This window comes from Anomaloglossus baeobatrachus, chromosome 2, assembly GCF_048569485.1.
Source record: "Anomaloglossus baeobatrachus isolate aAnoBae1 chromosome 2, aAnoBae1.hap1, whole genome shotgun sequence".
In the NCBI taxonomy this organism is placed as follows: domain Eukaryota; kingdom Metazoa; phylum Chordata; class Amphibia; order Anura; family Aromobatidae; genus Anomaloglossus; species Anomaloglossus baeobatrachus.
Window position 1 is genome coordinate 355,980,854 of NC_134354.1, and position 24,479 is coordinate 356,005,332.

Sequence of the window (24,479 nt, forward strand, 5' to 3'; positions counted from 1 at the left end):
TTTGAAAGCCTGCAAAGTAATGGCAATTAGAGACGAGTTTTGACCGCCAGGGAAAAAAAAACAATTTCGTAGCTCTGTTGGGGATGGAAGCCAAAACATCCCATCATTCAGCAACAAAGCCAAGAACTTCATATATTGTAGTTTAATTGAGTATTATTTCAACACCAAGAACAGATTGGTTTTACTGGGGATTGAACGCAGGACCTTCTGCGTGTTAAGCAGACGTGATGACCACTACTCTATGAAACCTGATGGAAAGTTACTGTGTATTGGCTAGCAGAGAAGAATTGTGACTGACGGGGCCTTTTTATTGCTGAAGGAAAGTATTTTTGGTTAATGAAACATTTACAATTTTTATTACATATTTTACCAGTTTTATTCCTACAAGGGGATTTTGCTTAAAAGGAAGTTTACATTGAATATGTTACTTTTTTCCACATAGTTTAGTTGTTTGCTTTTGTATTTAAAGGAACTATATATTTTGAAACAAACAGGATTTTTTTAAAATGGGATTATGTTTTCTGCTAAAATGGTCAATAAAAAAGAAACCCAAAATCGTAGTTCTCTTGGTGATGAAAGCCAAAATATATTATCAGTTGGCAACAAAACAAAGAATTTCATATGTTACAGGTTGATAGCAAATTACTTCAACAGGGAAAACAGCTTGATTTTACTGGGGATTGAACCCAGGACCTTCTGCATGTGAAGTAGACGTGATGACCACTACTCTATGAAATCCGATGGAAAGTTATTGTGTATTGGCTAGCAGAGCAGAATTGTGACTGACGGGGCCTTTTTATTGCTGAAGGAAAGTATTTTTGGTTAATGAAACATTTACAATTTTTATTACATATTTAAACAGTTTTATTCCTACAAAGGGATTTTGCTTAAAAGGAAGCTTACATTGAATGTGTTACTTTTTTCCACATAGTTTAGTTGTTTGCTTTTGTATTTAAAGGAACTATATATTTGGAAACAAACAGGATTTTTATAATATGGGATTATGTTTTCTGCTAAAATGGTCAATAAAAAAGAAACCTAAAATCGTAGTTTTCTTGCTGAGGGAAGCCAAAATATATTATCAGTTGGCAACAAAACCAAGAATTTCATATATTACAGGTTGATAGCAAATTACTTCAACAGCGAAAACGGCTTGTTTTTCCTGGGGATTGAACCCAGAACCTTCTGCATGTGAAGTAGACGTGATGACTAGCGATGAGCGAGTACTAAAAAGCTCGGGTGCTCGAGGCTCGGGCCGAGCATCCCAAGATACTCGTGTACTCGGCCCGAGCAACGAGCCCAATGTTATCCTATGGGAGACCCGAGTATTTTTGTGAAATGACCCTGACCCCCGGCAGCATGGAGAAACCCTAAAAATGTCACAAAAGTCTCAGAAGAGTGCTCAAATGACATGGCAACAGCATGGGGAAGACCCCTTGAAGCATTTATCACTCAAAAGTCACAGCTGTGAACAATTTTGTCCGCGTTTTACGCCATTTTTACGGACTCACCAGAAAACCTTCCAAAATGACCCCAAAATGATTTTTCATGGCAGAAATGTTAAGGGCACATACCCAATAGTGAGATAGAGCTGGTGTATGTTACTTTTTGAGATTAATACATGAAAGATTTTACGTAAAACATTGTGTGGCACTCCGATGTCCCTGAGAAGAGACGTACATGAAGGCCTCTTGAGTCTAATGTGCCCATTTTGAGGAAGTGAGTCTTTGTAGTATTTTCCTTTGGCAGGGCAGCCAAAAATTGGGAGGTTCACCAATGCCCCTGCATACAGACGTGCATGAGGGCCTGTAAACCTGAAGTGCCCATTGTAAGGAAGTGGGTCTATTGTAGTATAGCCCTTTGGCAGGGCAGCCAAAAATTGGGAGGCGCCACATTGTCCCTAGATAGAGACGTGCATGAGGGCCTGTAAACCTGAAGTGCCCATTGTAAGGAAGTGGGTCTATTGTAGTATAGCCCTTTGGCAGGGCAGCCAAAAATTGGGAGGCGCCACGTTGTCCCTAGATAGAGACGTGCATGAGGGCCTGTAAACCTGAAGTGCCCATTGTAAGAAAGTGGGTCTATTGTAGTATAGCCCTTTGGCAGGGCAGCCAAAAATTGGGAGGCGCCACATTGTCCCTAGATAGAGACGTGCATGAGGGCCTGTAAACCTGAAGTGCCCATTGTAAGGAAGTGGGTCTATTGTAGTATAGCCCTTTGGCAGGGCAGCCAAAAATTGGGAGGCGCCACATTGTCCCTAGATAGAGACGTGCATGAGGGCCTGTAAACCTGAAGTGCCCATTGTAAGGAAGTGGGTCTATTGTAGTATAGCCCTTTGGCAGGGCAGCCAAAAATTGGGAGGCTCCACGTTGTCCCTGGATAGAGACCTGTTAGGTTCTTAGTGCCTCCGTGCTTGCATTTAAAAACCGCACGTGTGTGCCTGTTGGTGGCAGCTTTCCGCTGCACTTGTGTGCGTTTTGCAAAAACTTGGATATAACGCACAAGTCTAGTGAATACACATCAGCACAGCATTGCAAAATGCGCAAGGGCGTTGGCAACGAACAAGGAAGTGGACGTGATGGTGGTGCAGGCAGAGACCGAGGTCGTGTGCAAGCTCTAATTTCGCCACAACAAAGGGCCACATCTACTCGCTCGCACGTCTTGTCCCAAATTCTTGGGGACCGCAGCAGTACACTGCTCTTGAACCAAGACCAGTGTCAACAGGTTGTTAGTTGGATAGCGGATAATGCTTCCAGTCAGATTGGCACCACCACAAACACTCTGTCTTCCACACGGTCAAGTGTCAGTAGCCGTGATACTGCACCGCACATTTTCGAACCTGATCCTCCTTCCTACCACCAGGCCGAGTACACGTCCACGGACATTACTGATCCCACACTTGGACACTCGGAAGAGCTGTTCGTTCACGTTTCCATTCACACATTCTGGCCTCTCGCCAGCTCCTGTTGAAGTGGGCCATGACGAGATTGTATGTACAGATGCCCAAATATTTGAGCAGCCATTTTCTCACAAAGTTGGCAACGTGTCTCAACAAGGGGTGGACGATGATGAGACACAATTGTCAGGAAGTCAGGAGGAGCAGGGTGCGGAAGAGGAAGACGACGTGGTGGATGATCCAGTAACTGACCCAACCTGGCAGGAGGATATGCAGAGCGAGGACAGCAGTGCATAGGGGGAGGGAGGCGTAGCATCCCAACAGGCAGTAAGAAGCAGGGTGGTGGCCCCAGGCAGACGTCAGGCAACTGTTCCCCGGAACAACACGACACAAGGTGCCTGTACAAATGTTAGGTCTTCCCGAGTCTGGCAGTTTTTTAAGTTGGCTCCAGATGATTCTAAAAAGGCCATTTGCAACACCTGCCGTGCCAGCATCAGCAGGGGTACCAAAACTAGCAGCCTGACAACCACCAGAATGATCAGGCACATGTCAGCCAAGCACCCGACTTTGTGGGATGTACAACGGAGTCGAGGAGCAGTGCTTGCTGATGTCACTGCTACATCTTCGCTTGTTGTGCATGCGAGCCAATCCCCTGTCCATGCTGCCCGCAAACAAGCCTCCTCCGGCCCTGCACCTGCAGTTGCCCACGCAGAAATAACACCATCATCAAGCACGTCCTTGTCCCAGCGCAGCGTTCAGTTATCCATTCAGCAAACCTTTGAACGCAGGCGCAAATACACTGCCAACGCCCCACATGCCACACTTCTAAATGCTAACATTTCGCGACTGCTTGCGCTGGAAATGTTGCCTTTTAGGCTGGTTGAGACAGAAGCATTCCGCGACCTGATGGTGGCAGCTGTCCCACGTTACTCGGTCCCCAGCCGCCACTATTTCTCCCGGTGTGCCGTCCCCGCATTGCATAACCACGTGTCACAAAACATCACACGTGCCCTGAACAACGCTGTTTCACCCAAAGTCCACCTAACCACAGGCACGTGGACAAGTGCATGTGGGCAAGGCCGCTACATCTCGTTGACGTCACACTGGGTTAATATTGTGGAAGCTGGGACCCAGTCTGAGCGAGGGACGGAACACGTCCTTCACACACCAAGTTTTGCAGGCCCTACCTCAGTCAGGGTTTCACCCACACTCTACAGCTCCGGAATGTCATGCTCCTCAGCCTCCTCCTCCTCCTGTGCATCCTCATCCACTTTACCCTCCACACCAGTCCCAAGCTGTAAGTGTCGCGGGCGGAGGAGGGGACGCTGCGCTCTCCCACTGCTCGGGTCCGGCTGCCGCTGCTCTACGGCTGCTGCTGCTCGGTGGCTCGAGCGATGACCGGATCCCGGTGGCTTGAGCGGTGCTCCTCGCCCGTGATTGAAAAGGGGTGGTTTGGGTTTTGGGGATATTGTCCGTGACGCCACCCACGGTTGTGGTGATTGTGTGGACACCACCGCTGCTCTGGACGTGGATCCCGGGAGCCTGTGACAGGGAGCAGCTTTGTTGTTATTTCTCCCCTCCGTGGGTAGGGGGGTTGGTTGTCCCGGGGCCCGGTGATGGGGTAGAGATGGATGACAGGCGGGTTGCGGGGCCTGATGAGGTGCAGGGTCGCAGGGGCAGCGCTGTGCCGCACGGCACGGAGGTACTCACTCAGCCCAATGATGATGACACAGTTCACGGTAAAACAAGTGGCTGGATGGACGGGTCCCTCGGACGGCTGCGGATGTTCCTCCCTGCAGGTTAGTGATGACTGTCTCTCCCTGCACCTAAGTTCAGTGTTGGTAGTGATGGTTTCCCACCGGTAACCCGCTCCCCAACCTGGATATGGGCCGGAGGAGCCCCTTTTGCCCACAGGCGCTGGCCCTGGGAGACGGTTGCCCTTGGCGGTGGCGGTGTCTCCCCTTCACGGTTGGACGGTTGCCTTCTATCGTGACTTGGCTGTTTGGAAACCCTGAGGTCCCCTTCACTAACGGATTTGGCAAATTCACGGCGACACCAAGCCTTGCCGGGATCCGAAAGGCCCCTGCCAATGGTGCTGTCTTCTCTTTGTATACCGGTCCGGTACGGCCGGGTCACCACCCGTCCACGGTCCTTACGGCAGACTCCAATCGGCCTCCACTGCAGACGGTCACCACATCCTGCCAACCTTGCTGTCCTGTCCGGGCCACACACCCGGACCAACTTCAGGCTCTTTGCTGTCACTTTTCTCCTCTCTACTACTTTCCTCCTTCCACTTCCTTAGCTTAACTCTCACTGCCTGTGTTTTCCCTCCTCCTTGGTGGGTGGAGACCAACCGCCTGGCTCCAACCCTGGTGTGGACAACAGCCCCTGGGGAAGGCAACAAGGATTTGGTGTTTTGACTATGATATGCCTGCAGGGAGTGTGGGGTGTGTAAGTGTTGTGCTCTGTGGCCCCTGGCTTGTCCAGGGCGACACAGAAGCACTGAAGCACTGCCTCGGCGAAGCGGCAACAGGCTGTGCTGAAGCTAATCTGCATAGGTGACAAACCCCACAATGCAGAAGAGGTGTGGACAGCTCTGAAACAGCAGGCAGATCACTGGCTCACACCTCTGAACCTAAAGCCAGGAAAGGTTGTGTGTGACAATGGCCGGAACCTGGTGGCGGCTTTGAGGCGAGGCCAGCTGACACATGTTCCATGCGTGGCCCATGTGCTCAACCTCGTGGTTCAGCGGTTTCTAAAGTCATACCCAGAGCTGTCTGATCTGCTGGTAAACGTTCGCCGCCTGTCTGCACATTTTCGAAAGTCACCTACTGCTTCAGCCGGCCTTGCCGGCTTTCAGCGCCATTTGCATCTTCCGGCTCACAGACTGGTGTGTGATGTCCCCACATGTTGGAATTCAACTCTGCACATGTTGGTCATGATATGTGAGCAGAAGAGGGCAGTTGTTGAGTACCTGCATCACCTAAGCCGTCGGGAAATGGGTCAAACTCCACACATAACACCTGAGGAGTGGAGATGGATGTCCGACCTATGTACCATCCGCCAAAAGTTTGAGGACTCCACCAAGATGGTGAGCGGCGATGATGACATTATTAGCGTCACCATACCGCTTCTCTGCCTTCTAAAATGGTCTCTGCTCAAAAAACAACCATGATGCATTGCAGGCGGAGCGCGATGAGTTTGAGCAAGAAACAGTAGTGGGTGTGGGTGATAACACACATCCCAGCCTCGTCTCATCACAACGTGCAGTTGAGGACTATGACGAGGAGGAGGATGAAGACATGGAGCAACTCTCTGGCCAAATTGAGGATATGACATGCAGTCATATCCTCGGTTCAGCGTGGCTGGCCAGAGGACAGGGTAGATGAGGAGGAGGAGGAGGAGGAGGACAGCATGTTCAGTCATCGTGTTGGTCAGGATACTGAAGTGATGGCTGTTAAGAGTCTGGCACACATGGCTGACTTTATGGTAAGCTGCCTGTCTCGTGACCCTCGTGTTAAGAACATCTTTGCCGACAATCATTACTGGTTGGTAACACTGTTAGACCCACGCTAAAATGAGAACTTTATGTCTCTTATTCCCGAGGCGAAGAGGTCTGGCAAAATGCAGCAGTTCCAGAAGGCCATAGTCACGGAAGTAGGCAAAGCATTACCCTCACAAAACGCTAGCGGCATAGGTCAGGAATCAGTGGACAACCAAGCCGTACAGCCGAGAGGGGCACAAGTCCAATCCGCCAGAGGTAGGGGAACAGTCTTTAAGATGTGGGACAGTTTTCTCAGGCCCTCACATACCACAGCCCCTGAGGTGCGGGGTAGTGCCACAAAAAATCCTAAGTTTGCCCAGATGCTCAAGGAGTACCTTGCAGATCAAACAACTGTACTCCGACATTCCTCTGTGCCTTACAATTAATGGGTATCCAAGCTGGACACGTGGCATGAATTGGCTCTCTACGCCTTGGAAGTCCTGGCCTGCCCTGCCGCTAGCGTTTTGTCAGAGCGTGTTTTTAGTGCCGCAGGTGGAATCATTACAGATAAACGCACCTGCCTGTCAACTGTAAATGCTGACAGGCTGACTCTGATCAAGATGAACAAGGGTTGGATTGGGCCAGACTTCACCACACCACCAGCAAATGACAGCGAAATTTAAAGTTTGTAACGGGAATTTGCCATGTACCTCCACTCACCCATGGTAACACACTTCTGGACTTTGGCTAATCGCTGGACTGCTCCTCCTTCTCCTCATGCGCCATCATGATGACCGTTACAATAGTTAGGCCGTTGTTTCAGGTATACCCCCAGTGATAAATTTTTTCGACCATTCTTTCAGAATGGGCATTACGACAGGAGACCCGCTCCTTTGCAATGGGAACAATGTTTTGAGGCCCTTATGCACATCTCTATCCAGGGACAATGTGGAGCCTCCAAATTTTTGGCTGCCCTGCCTAAGGGCTATACTACAATAGACCCACTGCCTTACAATGGGCACTTCAGGTTTACAGGCCATCATGCACGTCTCTATCCAGGGACAATATGGAGCCTGACACTTCCACCTACTGCCACACACGTGCGGTTTTTAAATGCAAGCACGGACGCACTAAGAACCTAACAGGTTTTTAGGAGCGACAATTACTGAGAAGTCTGACACTATCAGCCACTGCTGACTAGAGTTGAGCGCGGTTCGCGGTTCGAGGTTCTCCAGTTCTAGGCTCGAGTGATTTTGGGGCCTGTTCTAGATCGAACTAGAACTCGAGCTTTTTGCTAAAATTCGATAGTTCTAGAAACGTTCGAGAACGGTTCTAGCAGCAAAAAGCAGGGCTTTTTACGGCTACAGTGTGCAGGAGCCATCGCTTGCAGCCTGCCAGAAGCTGGTAACCAAGATAAACATCGGGTATCCAACCAAAGCGCTTTGGTTAGTAACCCGATGTTTATCCTAGTTACGTGCAGGAAGCCCACACTTCCCCGCTCAGCTCGCTCCGCCCCCTCCTGCCCGCGGCATGTACACACATACGTACACTCACACACACACGTACACACACATACACACACACACACACACACATGGTCCCGCTCGGCTTACCTGCGGTGATGAAGTCCCGCCATCCCGACCTCAGCGCTGTCACTGTCCTCCATGGCCGCCGCTTGTCACATCACCTCTCGCTTCCGACCCGAGACTGACTAGCGGTGACGTCACGGGCCTCTCGCGAAACTTGCTGTGAAGGCTCCGGTCATTGAACACAGTGACAGGGGCTGTCAGCAGTGCTGGAGATCAGCGCAGGTAATGTACCTCGCTGACAGCAGCACTTGTCATCCCCTGCAGTGACCTGGGCTGACCCATTGATGTTAGCTCAGGTCACTGCATTGCTCTCCCAGCCAATGGGGAACATGCTGCTCTTCATTGACTGGTACAGTGTGGATCGTCATGGCAACCCCTTGGATTACACCAGACCTGGATTTGTTTTTCATTCTAATAAATTGGTTAAAGAGGGAATGTTTTGGGGAGTGTTTTTTCAAATAAAAATGTGTTTGTCGTCTATTTTTTTTTATTACTGACTGGGTTGGTGATGTCGGGTATCTGATAGACGCCTGACCTCACCAACCCCAGGGCTTGATGCCAGGTGACATTACACATCTGGTATTAACCCCATATATTACCCCGTTTGCCACCGCACCAGGGCGCGGGATGAGCTGGGGCGAAGCACCAGGATTGGCGCATCTAATGGATGCGCCACTTCTGGGGCGGCTGCGGCCTGCTATTTTTAGGCTGGGGAGAGTCCAATAACCATGGACCTCCCTAGTCTGAGAATATCAGGCCCCAGCTGTCTGCTTTACCTTGGCTGGTGATCCAATTTTGGGGGGACCCCTACGTGTTTTTTTTTTAAATTATCTATTTAATTTAAAATAACAGCGTGGGGTGCCCTCAGTTTTGGATTACCAGCCAAGGTGAGGTTGCCAGCTGTGGTCTGCAGGCTGCAGCCGTCTGCTTTACCCTAGCTGGCTACAAAACTAGGGGGAATCCTACGTCATTTTTTTTTTTCATTTTTTTGGCTAAATACAAAGCTAAGCACCCCTTAGTGCCACATGAAAGGCACCGAAGGGTGCTCCACTTTTTCTCCATTTTTTCTCCACTTTTTCTACATTTTTTCTCCACTTTTTCTACATTTTTTTCTCCACTTTTTCTCCACTTTTTCTACATTTTTTTCTCCATTTTTTCTCCACTTTTTCTCCACTTTTTCTCCACTTTTTATCCATTTTTTCTCCACTTTTTCTCCACTTTTTCTCCACTTTTTCTACATTTTTTTCTCCATTTTTTCTCCACTTTTTCTTCATTTTTTTCTCCATTTTTTCTACACTTATTCTCCATTTTTTCTCCACTTATTCTCCACTTTTTCTCCACTTTTTTATCCATTTTTTCTCCACTTATTCTCCACTTTTTCTCTACTTTTCCTTCACTTTTTCTCCACTTTTTATCCATTTTTTCTCCACTTTTTCTCCACTTTTTCTCCACTTTTTCTTCATTTTTTTTCTCCATTTTTTCTCCCCTTATTCTCCACTTATTCTTCACTTATTCTCCACTTTTTCTCCACTTTTTCTTCATTTTTTTCTCCATTTTTTCTCCACTTATTCTCCATTATTTCTCCACTTATTCTCCATTTTTTCTCCACTTATTCTCCACTTTTTCTCCATTTTTTCTCCACTTATTCTCCACTTATTCTCCACTTTTTCTCCACTTTTTCTACATTTTTTCTCCACTTTTTCTCCACTTTTTCTACATTTTTTCTCCACTTTTTCCTCCACTTTTTCTACATTTTTTCTCCACTTTTTCTTCATTTTTTTCTCCACTTTTTCTACATTTTTTTCTCCATTTTTTCTCCACTTATTCTCCACTTATTCTCCACTTATTCTCCACTTTTTCTCCACTTTTTCTCCACTTTTTCTACATTTTTTCTCCACTTTATCTCCACTTTTTCTACATTTTTTCTCCACTTTTTCTCCACTTTTTCTACATTTTTTCTCCACTTTTTCTTCATTTTTTTCTCCACTTTTTCTACATTTTTTTCTCCATTTTTTCTCCACTTATTCTCCACTTATTCTCCACTTTTTCTCCACTTTTTCTACATTTTTTCTCCATTTTTTCTCCACTTTTTCTCCACTTTTTATCCACTTTTTCTCCACTTTTTCTCCATTTTTTCTCCACTTTTTCTTCATTTTTTTCTCCATTTTTTCTCCACTTATTCTCCATTTTTTCTCCACTTTTCCTTCACTTTTTCTCCACTTTTTATCCATTTTTTCTCCACTTTTTCTCCACTTTTTCTCCACTTTTTCTCCACTTTTTCTCCACTTTTTCTACATTTTTTCTCCACTTTTTCTCTACTTTTTCTATGGTCGGTCTACCCATTAGCTCTGCCATGCATACTGTAGCTCTACACCTACTGCACATGGTACTTTATGATTGACATCTCTTTCGTACCAGAGCTGTCTAAGCCTACTCTGACCCCATATTTGTCATTACTATATTGTCCTTGTACTGTATTATGACATTTGTATCATGTGTTTCATTTCTTGCTGTGTTGCAATTTTTTTGCTGCATCCCAATTGTACCTCTACATTGTTCGAGTTTATGTTATTGTTCTCTCACTCTTATGTGATACTGAATATTGTCATTTTTCATGATTACATGCAGATAAGTCCAATCTGACGAAGGCTCAGGCCGAAACGTCATTTGTAACTTGTTTTGGACAAAAACATATATGCTTATGAAAAAAAATGTTTTTCTTAATACGGACCAATAAAGAGTGATTTTGCATTACTATCCGTTGTGACTTACTGACTTAGTCTGGGAGATTTAGAGTGCCGAGATTACTCACTAATTTTATCTATTATTACCTCTGAGCACCTATATACCAGTGAGCAGAGCTTCCTCTACAGTAGTTCTCCTGATTAGGCATGCCCTTACCTCATGAGCATTGCATTGCAGCTTTGGTAGCAACCATTACGACATGGACTCTGCTGCTGTGGACCCGAGAAGAGTGAGTGCAGATTCATTGCACCCACACTCCTCACATGAAGGGTCCGCACTCCTAGAAAATGGGGGATACGTTCCATGAGTGTCTCCCCCCCATATTCTAGACGGTCCAGAGTTGTCGTGGGACCCCTTTATTTTTTTTCTTACAATAAATTGGTGAGAGAGGAAATGTTTTGGGGACTGTTTTTTCAAATAAATTTCTTTTGTCGATTTTTTTTTTTTGTTAGTACTGACAGTTTATGATGTTGGGTATCTAATAGACGCCATGATATCACAAACTGCTGGGCTTGATCTCAGGTGACTTTACAGCTAGTATCAACCCGATTTATTACCCCGTTTGCCACTGCACCAGGGCACGGGATGAGCTGGGGTGAAGCGCCAGGATTGGCGCATCTAGTGGATGCGCCACGTCTGGGGTGCCTGCGGCCTGCTATTTTTAGGCTGTGAAGGCCCAATAACTATGGACCTTCCCACCCTGAGAAAACCAGACCACAGCTGTCCGCTTTACCTTGGCTGGTGATCCAATTTGGGGGGGACCCTACTTTTATTGTGTAATTATTAATATTTATAAAATAATTATAAAAAAGAGCCAGAGGGACCTCCACATTGGATCCCCAACCACGGTAAAGCTGCCAGCTGTGGTTTTCAGGCTACAGCCGTCTGCTTTACCCTAGCTGGCTATCAAAAATGGGGGGACCCAACGTCATTTTTTTTTTAACTATTTTTTAAATAGAAAAAATTAATGGGCTTCCCTGTATTTTGATTGCCAACCAAGGTAACAGCAGGCAGATGGGGGTGGCATCCCGTAGCTGTCTGCTTTATCTGCGCTGAGAATCAAAAATACCGCGGAGCGCTACGTCATTTTTTTAAAGATTTATTTTTACAGCACTGTGATGTCCAGCAATCAAAATACAGGGAAGCCCATTTTGTTTTTAGTTATTTAAATAAATAATTAAAAAAAATATATATGGGCTCCTGCTACATTTTTTGTATTGCTAGCTAAGGGTAATCCAAGCAGCTACTGGCTGCTAACCTCCACTGCTTGATGTTACCTTCAATGGCAATGTAAAATCCAGGGAAGCATTTTTTATTTTTTTTGCCAAAAAACTACAAAAAAATGATGTGGGCTTCGCCATATTTTTGTATGCTAGCCAGGTACAGCAGGCAGCCACGGGCTGCATCCAACCCCCAGTTCCCTATTTGTACCCGGCTGGGAACCAAAAATATAGGGAAACCCGTTTTTTTAATTATTTCACTTATTTCATGAAATAATTAAAAAACAAAATGACGTGGGCTTCGCCCCATTTTTGTGTCCAGCCGGGTACAACTAGGCAGCTGGGGATTGGAATCCGCAGCACAGGCTAACCCGAGGTTTCCGGGCGCCTCTGCTGCGGATTTCAGTCCGCAGCCGTCCCAGAAAATGGCGCTCTCATAGAAGCGCCATCATCTGGCGCTGTATCCAACTCTTCCAACAGCCCTGGAGCCGGGTGGCTTGTTGGGTAATCATGAGTTAATACTGGCTTTGTTTTACTAGCCAGTATTAAGCCAGAGATTCTTAATGTCAGGCACGTTTGACCCGGCCATTAAGAATCTCCAATAAAGGGTTAAAAAAAAACACCACACAGAGAAAAAATACTTTAATAGAAATAAATACACAGACACATTAGAGACTCCATCTTTATTACCCCCTGTCAGCCCTCCACGATCCTGCTCTTCTGTCTTCTTTCTAGTGTAGTAGTAGTGACGATTGTAGTGAGGAAGGATGAGGTTCACCATCTCATCACTTGGGGCTGGGGAACCTCATCCTCACTACAATGCTCACTACAATCGTGCAGCCTTCACTCCGTGAGTTATCAGTCCTGGCTGTCAGCGGTAACAGCGGTAACGCTGACAGACGCGTTACCATAGCAATGGTGCTCTCGGAGCCGCGGTTAGCGGTGACGTCACCGCTAACTGCGTTGCTATGGCAACGGTGATCTCCGTTAATGACCGGCTGTGTCAGCCGGTCCCTAACGGAACGGGGAGTCGACCGTGTGCTAGAGCATGTCGCCGGTACACGGCGATACACATATGTGCACCGTGTACCGGAGAGATGCTCTCGCAGGTCCTACATGACGTGTCATAGTCATGTGACCAGTCTGTAGCCAATGAGATAATAGCCACGTGACTGGTCACATGGCTATTTTGACGTCACGATAGGTCCTGCATCTCTGCTGGCAGTGCTGGTCACGGGGAGGATTCAGCGATCATCGGATGGAATAGCGGCAGGAGACAGAGTGCAGAAGGGATCGCGGGGACCGGTAAGTGTTATGGCAATGTTTATTAACTGTTTGTGTACATTTATCATGCATTTTTATATGTTTGTGATTGCCTCCCATTATAGCCTATTGGTTCGAGTTCGGTTCGTCGAATGTTCGACGAACCGAACTCGAACGGGACCCCCGTTCGGCGAACCGACCTCGAGCCGAACCGGGACCAGTTCGCTCATCTCTACTGCTGACTGACGTGTATTATTCACTAGACTTGTGCGTTATATAATAGTTTGTGCAAAACGTGCACCTGTACGCTGCCACCGACAGACACACACGTGCTGTTTTTAAATGCAAGCACGGACGCAATAAGAACCTAACAGGTTTTTAGGAGCGACAATTACTGAGAAGTCTGACACTATCAGCCACTGCTGACTGACGTGTATTATTCACTAGACTTGTGCGTTATATAATAGTTTGTGCAAAACGTGCACCTGTACGCTTCCACCGACAGACACACACGTGCTGTTTTTAAATGCAAGCACGGACGCAATAAGAACCTAACAGGTTTTTAGGAGCGACAATTACTGAGAAGTCTGACACTATCTGGACGCTTTTAGACTGTGTACACCAGCCCCAGATATGATGAAGGCTGGTATACGGTCACCACTAGGAATGGCTATATACCCTGCCTGCCTGCCTGTATACTGCTACAATAGTCCTGACAAGGACTCTTCTGGTCACTAGCCTGTATTCCGACCTGGCTATACCCTGCCTGTATATAGCAACAATAGTCCTGAGAAGGACTCTGCTACTGTACTCCGACCTGGCTATACCCTGCCTGCCTGTATACAACTAGAATAGTCCTGAGAAGGACTTCTGGTCACACTGTTTGCAGCCCTGCTCCGGAACTAACTATAAAGGGCCGCAAACCTTTCCCTGAAGCAGCGACACTCTCCCTGCACTGACTGTCTGGATAGCTGTGAGCAGAGCACAGCGCGCCGGCCGGTATAAAGGCTCGGTCACGCTGTGCAGGCCGGCCAATCACTGCAATTCCACAACTAACAGGGTTGTGGCATTGCAGTGGTCTGCCAGCCAATCCCTGCATGAGGGCTGGCTCTCAAAAGAGCGCCAACATGCAGGGATGAAGACCACGAGTACAGCACGAGTATCGCGAGATTACTCGGTCCCTGCTGAGCAGCCCGAGTACAGTGATACTCGTGCGAGTACCGAGTAGTAACAAGCATGCTCGCTCATCACTAGTGATGACCACTCCACTATGAAACCTGTGAAATCCTGCAAAGTAATGGCATTTAGAGACGAGTTTTGACAGCCAGGGGAAAAAAAAAATAATTTGTAGTTCTGTTTGTGATGGAAGCCAAAACATCCCGTCATACGGCAACAAAGCCGAGAACTTCATATATTGTAGTTGAATAGCGTATTATTTCAACACTAAGAACAGATTGGTTTCACTGGGGATTGAACCCAGGACCTTCTGCGTGTTAAGCAGACGTGATGACCACTACACTATGAAACCTGACGAAAAGTTCCTGTGTATTGGCTAGCAGAGCAGAATTGTGACTGACGGGGCCTTTTTATTGCTGAAGGAAAGTATTTTTGGTTAATGAAACATTTACAATTATTATTACATATTTTACCAGTTTTATTCCTACAAAGGGATTTTGCTTAAATTGAAGTTTATATTGAATGTGTTACTTTTTTCTCCATAGTTTGGTCTTTTGCTTTTGTATTTATGGGAACTATATATTTTGAAACAAATAGGATTTTTATAATATGGGATTATGTTTTCTGCTAAAATGGTCAATAAAAAAGAAACCCAAAATCGTAGTTCTCTTTGTGATGGAAGCCAAAATGTATTGTCATTTGGCAACGAAACCAAGAATTTCACATATTACAAGTCGATAGGAAATTACTTCAACACCAAAAACATATTGGTTTCACTGAACCAATGAAAGGTCCATTGAACCCAGGACCTTCTGCGTGTGAAGCAGACGTGATGACCACTACACTATGAAACCTTTGAAATCTTGCAAAGTAATGGCAATTAGAGACGAGTTTTGACCGCCAGGGGAAAAAAAACAAATTCGTAGCTCTGTTGGTGATGGAAGCTAAAACATCCCGTTATTCGGCAACAAAGCCAAGAACTTTATATACTGCAGGTTGATAGGGGATTATTTCAACACCAAGAACACATGGGTTTTACTGGGGATTGAACCCATGACCTTCTGCGTGTAAAGCAGACGTGATTTCCACTACACTATGAAACCTTTGAAAGCCTGCAAAGTAATGGCAATTAGAGACGAGTTTTGACCGCCAGGGAAAAAAAAAACAAATTCGTAGCTCTGTTGGGGATGGAAGCCAAAACATCCCATCATTCGGCAACAAAGCCAAAAACTTCATATATTGTAGTTTAATTGAGTATTATTTCAACACCAAGAACAGATTGGTTTTACTGGGGACTGAAAGCAGGACCTTCTGCGTGTTAAGCAGACGTGATGACCACTACTCTATGAAACCTGATGGAAAGTTACTGTGTATTGGCTAGCAGAGCAGAATTGTGACTGACGGGGCCTTTTTATTGCTGAAGGAAAGTATTTTTGGTTAATGAAACATTTACAATTTTTATTACATCTTTTACCAGTTTTATTCCTACAAAGGGATTTTGCTTAAAAGGAAGTTTACATTGAATGGCAACAAAATAAAGAATTTCATATGTTACAGGTTGATAGCAAATTACTTCAACAGCGAAAACGGCTTTTTTTTACTGGGGATTGAACCCAGGACCTTCTGCGTGTGAAGTAGACGTGTTGACGACTCCACTATGAAACCTGTGAAAGCCTGCAAAGTAATGGCATTTAGAGACGAGTTTTGACCACCAGGGGAAAAAAAAAATAATTTGTAGTTCTGTTTGTGATGAAAGCCAAAACATCCCGTCATTCGGCAACAAAGCCGAGAACTTCATATATTGTAGTTGGATAGCGTATTATTTCAACATTAAGAACAGATTGGATTCACTGGGGATTGAACCCAGGACCTTCTGCGTGTTAAGCAGACGTGATGACTAGAGATGAGCGAACTGGTCCCGGTTCGGCTCGAGGCGGTTCGCCGAACGGAGGTCCCGTTCGAGTTCAGTTCGTCGAACGTTCGACGAACCGAACTCGAACGTATAGGCTATAATGGGAGGCAATCACAAACATATAAAAATGCATGATAAATGTACACAAAAAGTTAATAAACATTGCCATAACACTTACCGGTCCTCGCGATCCCTTCTGCACTCTGTCTCCTGCCGCTATTCCATCCGATGATTGCTGAATCCTCCCCGTGACCAGCACTGCCAGCAGAGATGCAGGACCTATCGTGACGTCAAAATAGCCATGTGACCAGTCACGTGGCTATTATCTCATTGGCTACAGACTGGTCACATGACTATGACACGTCATGTAGGACCTGCGAGTGCATCTCTCCGGTACACGGTGCACATATGTGTATCGCCGTGTACCGGCGACATGCTCTAGCACACGGTCGACTCCCCGTTCCGTTAGGGACCGGCTGACACAGCCGGTCATTAACGGAGATCACCGTTGCCATAGCAACGCAGTTAGCGGTGACGTCACCGCTAACCGCGGCTCCGAGAGCACCATTGCTATGGTAACGCGTCTGGCAGCATTACCGCTGTTACCGCTGACAGCCAGCACTGATCACTCACGGAGTGAAGGCTGCACGATTGTAGTGAGCATTGTAGTGAGGATGAGGTTCCCCAGCCCCAAGTGATAAGCTGGTGAACCTCATCCTTCCTCACTACAATCGTCACTACTGCTACACTAGAAAGAAGACAGAAGAGCAGGATCGTGGAGGGCTGACAGGGGGTAATAAAGATGGAGTCTCTAATGTGTCTGTGTATTTATTTCTATTAAAGTATTTTTTCTCTGTGTGGTGTCTTTTTTTTAACCCTTTATTGGAGATTCTTAATGGCCGGGTCAAACGTGCCTGACATTAAGAATCTCTGGCTTAATACTGGCTAGTAAAAAAAAAGCCAGTATTAACTCATGATTACCCAACAAGCCACCCGGCTCCAGGGCTGTTGGAAGAGTTGGATACAGCGCCAGATGATGGTGCTTCTATGAGAGTGCCATTTTCTGGGACGGCTGCGGACTGAAATCCGCAGCAGAGGCGCCCTGAAACCTCGGGCTAACCTGTGCTGTGGATTGCAATCCCCAGCTGCCTAGTTGTACCCGGCTGGACACAAAAATGGGGCGAAGCCCACGTCATTTGTTTTTTAATTATTTCATGAAATAAGTGAAATAATTAAAAAAAAACGGGCTTCCCTATATTTTTGGTTCCCAGCCGGGTACAAATAGGCAACAGGGGGTTGGAGGCAGCCCGTGGCTGCCTGCTGTACCTGGCTAGCATACAAAAATGTGGCGAAGCCCACGTCATTTTTTTGGTGGGCAAAAAAATTCTGCATACAGTCCTGGATGGAAAGAAGAGGGGAGCCAGCACTGCTCATGAATGGCATGCAACAATGAAAAAATAAAAAGTGTAAAATTCACAAATTCATTCCTACTGTAACAATTCAATGAGATTTTTTGCAAATTATTGATCAATGATTTGAGCCCCCCTGCCCCGTCACGGCAAATCTCTATAGGGGGGTCCCTATAGGCATCATTATTTAAGCACCACCTGCCTGAGGCTGTTCCGCCCTTTATCCATGCTTGCTGGTCTGGCACTGTGAGGGCCAGTTCTGACATTGTGCTGGGGTGTGTGGTTCTGCCACACACACTGGCACCTGGGCTGCCTTTATTCGCAGTTGTCAGTCCTTGCAGCATGGGAGCGGTTCTGACATTCCCTGGGTAAGTGGTGTTCTTATATGTCCTGTTCAAGTCATTATATGAGACCTTATGGTACGATATTAATTTATGACATAGTGTAGGAACCCCCCTATAGAGATTTGCCGTGACGGGGCAGGGGGGCTCAAATCATTGATCAATAATTTGCAAAAAATCTCATTGAATTGTTACAGTAGGAATGAATTTGTGAATTTTACACTTTTTATTTTTTCATTGTTGCATGCCATTCATGAGCAGTGCTGGCTCCCCTCTTCTTTGCGTTACTGGTCAGGTGGTTGACTGCCACCATGCCGTGCACGCCCAGTGTGGTTTGCAAATTCCTTCTGTTGCCATCAAAATTCATGTTGGTGCCTGTTCACACACAGCCACCGCCCCCTGGTCCATAGGCATCATTATTTAAGCACCACCTGCCTGAGGCTGTTCCGCCCTTCATCCATGCTTGCTGGTCTGGCACTGTGAGGGCCAGTTCTGACATTGTGCTGGGGTGTGTGGTTCTGCCACACACACTGGCACCTGGGCTGCCTTTATTCGCAGTTGTCAGTCCTTGCAGCATGGGAGCGGTCATTATATGAGACCTTATGGTACGATATTAATTTATGACATAGTGTAGGGACCCCCCTATAGAGATTTGCCGTGACGGGGCAGGGGGGCTCAAATCATTGATCAATAATTTGCAAAAAATCTCATTGAATTGTTACAGTAGGAATGAATTTGTGAATTTTACACTTTTTATTTTTTCATTGTTGCATGCCATTCATGAGCAGTGCTGGCTCCCCTCTTCTTTGAGTCCTGGATGGAGTATGCTGAGCCTTCTAGTTCTGCAGCTGCTGTCTGCTCTTCTCCATACAGACAGACAGCAGCTGCAGAACTACAAGGATCAGCATACTCCATCCAGGACTGTATGCAGAAGTTTTTTGCCCCCTGAAAAAATTATGTGGGCTTCGCCATATTTTTGTATGCTAGCCAGGTACAGGAGGCAGGTACGGCTGCCCCCAACCCCCAGTTGCCTATTTGTACCCGGCTGGGAACCAAAAATAAAGGGAAGCCCTTTTTTATTATTTCATGAATTTCATGAAATAATTAGAAAACAAATGACGTAGGCTTCGCCCCATTTTTGTGTCCAGCCAGGTACAACTAGGCAGCTGGGGATTGGAATCCGCAGCACAGGTTGGCCTGCGCTTTCTGGGCCCCACTGCTGCGAATTGCAGTCTGCAGCCGCCTCAGAAAATGGCATTTTCATAGAAGCGCCATCTTCTGGCGCTGTATCCAACTCTTCCAGCACCTGCCTGCTATACCTGGCTAGCATACAAAAATATGGCGAAGCTCACGTCCTTTTTTTGTAGTTTTTTGGCAAAAAAAATAAAAAATGCTTCCCTGGATTTTCCATTGCCAGTGAAGGTAACACCAAGCAGTGGGGGTTAGCAGCCAGTAGCTGCTTGGATTACCCTTAGCTAGCAATACAAAAAATGCAGCGGGAGCCCATATATATTTTTTTTAATTATAAATTTAAATAACTAAAAATAAAATGGGCTTCCCTGTATTTTGATTGCTGGACATCACAGTGCTGTAAAAATAAATCTTTAAAAAAATGACGTAGCGCTCCGCGGTATTTTTGATTCTCAGCGCAGATAAAGCAGACAGCTATGGGTTGCCACCCCCATCTGCCTGCCGTTACCTTGGTTGGCAATCAAAATACAGGGAAGCCCATTAATTTTTTCTATTTAAAAAATAGTTAAAAAAAAAATGACGTTGGGTCCCCCCATTTTTGATAGCCAGCTAGGGTAAAGCAGACGGCTGTAGCCTGAAAACCACAGCTGGCAGCTTTAGCGTGGTTGGGGATCCCATGTGGAGGTCCCCTCAGGCTCTTTTTTATAATTATTTTATAAATATTAATAATTACACAATAAAAGTAGGGTCCCCCCCAAATCGGATCACCAGCCAAGGTAAAGCGGACAGCTGTGGTCTGGTATTCTCAGGGTGGGAAGGTCCATAGTTATTGGGCCTTCACAGCCTAAAAATAGCAGGCCGCAGGCACCCCAGACGTGGCGCATCCACTAGATGCGCCAATCCTGGCGCTTCACCCCAGCTCATCCCGTGCCCTGGTGCAGTGGCAAACGGGGTAATAAATCGGGTTGATACTAGCTGTAAAGTCACCTGAGATCAAGCCCAGCAGTTTGTGATGTCATGGCGTCTATTAGATACCCAACATCATAAACTGTCAGTACTAACAAAAAAAAAAAATCGACAAAAGAAATTTATTTGAAAAAACAGTCCCCAAAACATTTCCTCTTTCACCAATTTATTGTAAGAAAAAAAATAAAGGGGTCCCACGACGACTCTGGACCGTCTAGAATATGGGGGGGAGACACTCAGGGAACGTATCCCCCATTTTCTAGGAGTGCGGACCCTTCATGTGAGGAGTGTGGGTGCAATGAATCTGCACTCACTCTTCTCGGGTCCACAGCAGCAGAGTCCATGTTGTAATGGTTGCTACCAAAGCTGCAATGCCCTGCTCATGAGGTAAGGGCATGCCTAATCAGGAGAACTACTGTAGAAGAAGCTCTGCTCACTGGTATATAGGTGCTCAGAGGTAATAATAGATAAAATTAGTGAGTAACCTCGGCACTCTAAATCTCCCAGACTAAGTCAGAAAGTCACAACGGATAGTAATGCAAAATCACTCTTTATTGGTTCGTATTAAGAAAAAAAATGTTTTCATAAGCATATATGTTTTTGTCCAAAACAAGTTACAAATGACGTTTCGGCCTGAGCCTTCGTCAGATTGGACTTATCTGCATGTAATCATGAAAAATGACAATAATCAGTATCACATAAGAGTGAGAGAACAATAACATAAACTCGAACAATGTAGAGGTACAATTGGGATGCAGCAAAAAAATTGCAACACAGCAAGAAATGAAACACATGATACAAATGTCATAATACAGTACAAGGACAATATAGTAATGACAAATATGGGGTCAGAGTAGGCTTAGACAGCTCTGGTACGAAAGAGATGTCAATCATAAAGTAACATGTGCAGTAGGTGTAGAGCTACAGTATGCATGGCAGAGCTAATGGGTAGACCGACCATAGAAAAAATGGAGAAAAAGTGGAGAAAAAGTGGAGAAAAAGTGGAGAAAAAGTGGAGAAAAAGTGGAGCACCCTTTGGTGCCTTTCATGTGGCACTAAGGGGTGCTTAGCTTTTTATTTAGCCAAAAAAATGGAAAAAAAAATGACGTAGGGTTCCCCCTAGTTTTGTAGCCAGCTAGGGTAAAGCAGACAGCTGGGGCCTGATATTCTCAGACTAGGGAGGTCCATGGTTATTGGACTCTCCCCAGCCTAAAAATAGCAGGCCGCAGCCGCCCCAGAAGTGGCGCATCCATTAGATGCGCCAATCCTGGTGCTTCGCCCCAGCTCATCCCGCGCCCTGGTGCGGTGGCAAACGGGGTAATATATGGGGTTAATACCAGATGTGTAATGTCACCTGGCATTAAGCCCTGGGGTTGGTGAGGTCAGGCGTCTATCAGATACCCGACATCACCAACCCAGTCAGTAATACAAAAAAATAGACGATAAACACATTTTTATTTGAAAAAACACTCCCCAAAACATTCCCTCTTTAACCAATTTATTAGAATGAAAAACAAATCCAGGTCTGGTGTAATCCAAGGGGTTGCCATGACGATCCACACTGTCCCAGTCAATGAAGAACAGAATGTTCCCCATTGGCTGGGAGAGCAGTGCAGTGACCTGAGCTAACATCAATGGGTCAGCCCAGGTCACTGCAGGGCATGACAAGTGCTGCTGTCAGCGAGGTACATTACCTGCGCTGATCTCCAGCACTGCCGACAGCCCCTGTCACTGAGTTCAATGACCGGAGCCTTCACACCAAGTCTCGCGAGAGGCCCGTGACGTCACCGCTAGTCAGTCTCGGGTCGGAAGCGAGAGGTGATGTGACAAGCGGCGGCCATGGAGGACAGTGACAGCGCTGAGGTCGGGATGGCGGGACTTCATCACCGCAGGTAAGCCGAGCGGGAACATGTGTGTATGTGTGTGTGTGTGTGTGTGTGTGTGTGTGTGTGAGTGTATGTGTACATGCCGCGGGCAGGAGGGGGCGGAGCGAGCTGAGCGGGGAAGTGTGGGCTTCCTGCACGTAACTAGGATAAACATCGGGTTACTAACCAAAGCGCTTTGGTTTGATACCCGATGTTTATCTTGGTTACCAGCTTGTGGCAGGCTGCCAGCGATGGCTCCTGCACACTGTAGCCGTAAAAAGCCCTGCTTTTTACTGCTAGAACCGCTCTCGAACGTTTCTAGAACTATCGAGCTTTTGCAAAAAAGCTCGAGTTCTAGTTCGATCTAGAAAAGCCCCCAAAATCACTCGAGCCCCGAGCTGGAGAACCTCGAACCGCGAACCGCGCTCAACTCTAGTGATGACCACTACTCTATGAAACCTGATGGAAAGCTACTGTGTATTGGCTAGCAGAGCAGAATTGTGACTGACGGGGCCTTTTTATTGCTGAAAGAAAGTATTTTTTGTTAATGAAACATTTACAATTTTTATTACATATTTTACCAGTTTTATTCCTACAAAGGAATTTGCTTAAAAGGAAGTTTACATTGAATGTGTTACTTTTTTCCTTATAGTTTAGTTGTTTGCTTTTGTATTTAAAGGAACTATATATTTTGAAACAAACAGGATTTATATAATATGGGATTATGTTTTCTGCTAAAATGGTCAATAAAAAAGAAACCCAAAATCGTAGTTCTCTTGGTGATAAAAGCCAAAATATATTATCAGTTGGCAACAAAACAAAGAATTTCATATGTTACAGGTTGATAGCAAATTACTTCAACAGCGAAAACGGCTTGTTTTTACTGGGGATTGAACCCAGGAACTTCTGCGTGTGAAGTAGACGTGATGACGACTACACTATGAAACCTGTGAAATCCTGCAAAGTAATGGCATTTAGAGACGAGTTTTGACCGCCAGGGGAAAAAAAAAAAATAATTTGTAGTTCTGTTTGTGATGGAAGCCAAAACATCCCATCATACGGCAACAAAGGCGAGAACTTCATATATTGAAGTTGGATAGCGTATTATTTCAACACTAAGAACAGATTGGTTTCACTGGGGATTGAACCCAGGACCTTCTGCGTGTTAAGCAGACGTGATGACCACTACACTATGAAACCTACCGAAAAGTTACTGTGTATTGGCTAGTAGAGCAGAATTGTGACTGACGGGGCCTTTTTATTGCTGAAGGAAAGTATTTTTGGTTAATGAAACATTTACAATTATTATTACATATTTTACCAGTTTTATTCCTACAAAGGGATTTTGCTTAAATTGAAGTTTATATTGAATGTGTTACTTTTTTCTCCATAGTTTGGACTTTTGCTTTTGTATTTATGGGAACTATATATTTTGAAACAAATAGGATTTTTATAATATGGGATTATGTTTTCTGTTAAAATGGTCAATAAAAAAGAAACCCAAAATCGTAGTTCTCTTTGTGATGGAAGCCAAAATGTATTGTCATTTGGCAACGAAACCAAGAATTTCACATATTACAAGTCGATAGGAAATTACTTCAACACCAAAAACAGATTGGTTTCACTGGGGATTGAACCCAGGACCTTATGCGTGTGAAGCAGACGTGATGACAACTACACTATGAAACCTTTGAAATCCGGCAAAGTAATGGCAATTAGAGATGAGTTTTGACCGCCAGGGGAAAAAAAACAAATTCGTAGCTCTGTTGGTGATGGAAGCTAAAACATCCCGTTATTCGGCAACAAAGCCAAGAACTTTATATACTGCAGGTTGATTGGGGATTATTTCAACAACAAGAACACATGGGTTTCACTGGGGATTGAACCCAGGACCTTCTGCGTGTAAAGCAGACGTGATTTCCACTACACTATGAAACCTTTGAAAGCCTGCAAAGTAATGGCAATTAGAGACGAGTTTTGACCGCCAGGGAAAAAAAAAAGAAATTCGTAGCTCTGTTGGGGATGGAAGCCAAAACATCCCATCATTCAGCAACAAAGCCAAGAACTTCATATATTGTAGTTTAATTGAGTATTATTTCAACACCAAGAACAGATTGGTTTTACTGGGGATTAAACGCAGGACCTTCTGCGTGTTAAGCAGACGTGATGACCACTACTCTATGAAACCTGATGGAAAGTTATTGTGTATTGGCTAACAGAGCAGAATTGTGACTGACGGGGCCTTTTTATTGCTGAAGGAAAGTATTTTTGGGTAATGAAACATTTACAATTTTTATTACATATTTTACCAGTTTTATTCCTACAAAGGGATTTTGCTTAAAAGGAAGTTTATATTGAATGTGTTACTTTTTTCCACATAGTTTAGTTGTTTGCTTTTGTATTTAAAGGAACTATATATTTTGAA

At 45.5% G+C, this 24,479-nt stretch overlaps 3 non-coding genes across 3 annotated transcripts; all 3 read right to left on the reverse strand.

Moving 5' to 3' along the window:
- Positions 1 to 14,649: 14,649 nt before the first annotated feature.
- Positions 14,650 to 14,722, reverse strand: TRNAV-AAC (transfer RNA valine (anticodon AAC)). The gene has a single exon. It is a non-coding gene; the product is annotated as a tRNA-Val (tRNA).
- Positions 14,723 to 23,181: 8,459 nt separating this feature from the next.
- TRNAV-AAC (transfer RNA valine (anticodon AAC)) lies at positions 23,182 to 23,254 on the reverse strand. Its single transcript has one exon. It is a non-coding gene; the product is annotated as a tRNA-Val (tRNA).
- Positions 23,255 to 23,919: 665 nt separating this feature from the next.
- TRNAV-UAC (transfer RNA valine (anticodon UAC)) lies at positions 23,920 to 23,992 on the reverse strand. Its single transcript has one exon. It is a non-coding gene; the product is annotated as a tRNA-Val (tRNA).
- Between the last annotated feature and the right edge of the window lie 487 nt (positions 23,993 to 24,479).